Source organism: Heterocephalus glaber, unplaced genomic scaffold, assembly GCF_053883595.1.
Source record: "Heterocephalus glaber isolate CG9 unplaced genomic scaffold, H.glaber_assembly_v1.0 deba00000122, whole genome shotgun sequence".
Taxonomy (NCBI): domain Eukaryota; kingdom Metazoa; phylum Chordata; class Mammalia; order Rodentia; family Bathyergidae; genus Heterocephalus; species Heterocephalus glaber.
In genome coordinates, this window is record NW_028258138.1 from 20,794,854 (window position 1) to 20,796,198 (window position 1,345).

Here is a 1,345-nt window from a genome sequence, read left to right on the forward strand (position 1 = left end):
GTTACATATTCTTTATTTAGTATTATACATACACCACACTGAAATGCCTTTCAGTAAGTAAAAGGCAGCAGTTTTTAGATACAAGGAATTCTAATTAAATTGGCATAGTCAAGATAAAAAATATAGGCATTCCTTCCTTGTCTTCAACCACTGCCTCTAACAAGCTAATAAACAAATTGAAACAGGATTCTTGCTTGGTTGTGAGACAGTGAAGGATTTCCCTGGTATTTAAACATATTCACACAACCAGTTATGTGTACAAATAAATCCAAATGTAAAACCAACCTCCAGTAGGTTTTGAGATAACATTCTCCCATCTTTGTGAAAAGTATAACATTATTAATCAAGTCCAACCATATGTTTAGAAAGGGAAAACAGTGATAGAATTTACTGAACTGGAATTACTATCAAAACTTGAAAAAAAAAGATATCCATTTAACTATAAGCCAATTTTACTTAAGTCAGGACTATGTAACAAAAATATTCTGTCACTCACTCATGATCTGAATTCTGGTGTATGAGATGTATTAAATTATGGTACACATAAAAAAAAACATGAGACAGTTCTGTTCTGTAATAAATAAGGCAGTGACTATTAGTCATTAGTAGCTTTTTTGAGATAAGCTATTAAATCTGCCCTTTCTCCCTTCTTCTTCTTTTTTTTTTTTTTTTTTTTTTTTTTGGTACCAGGGATCGAACTCGGGTCCTTGCGCTTGCGCAGCAGGCTGCGAAACCACTGAGCTAAATCCCAGGCCCCTCTCCCTTCTTCTTAATGCCAGCGAAGATCATTTTTGTTCCAGGGTTGTACTTCTTGGAATTCTCCAAGTACTCCATCAATGTATCCTCTCCCCAGGTGATGCCTTTGTTCTTGTTGGCATCTGTGTAAGAGAATCCAACAGCTTGACCTGTCTTCCGCCCAAACAGACCACAAAGATTTGGGCCAGTCTTGTGCTTGCCTCCCTTCTCCACAGTGTGGCACTGGGCACACTTCTGTACAAAAATCTTCTTTTTTTCCTCAACATCACCTATTTTTAAATCTGCTGTGGCTTCTGTCATCATCACAGAGAAGGTCTCAGCTCAGAAGCCAGACATCCCACTCTCTACCCCAAGGACCTGCTGGTCCACGGCTAAGTACCGGTGTTGGTGCCTGTACAATATTGTAATATTAAATTATTGAGGCATCATGGGATTAATGCAAGTTATCTTTGGCCTCTGCAATTAAAAGAGATGCTCAAAGTGGTGGCCATTGGCTTCCAGACACGTATCAATGTAGCGAACTACTGCTTGGGTAACTCTGGTATTTGACATTGCTGCACATATATTTTAAATTTTCTCCAAGGGCCAA

At 38.3% G+C, this 1,345-nt stretch overlaps 1 pseudogene; it reads right to left on the reverse strand.

The window, feature by feature from the left end:
- Nucleotides 1-577: 577 nt before the first annotated feature.
- Nucleotides 578-1,056, reverse strand: LOC101697060 (cytochrome c pseudogene; annotated as a pseudogene).
- Nucleotides 1,057-1,345: the final 289 nt, after the last annotated feature.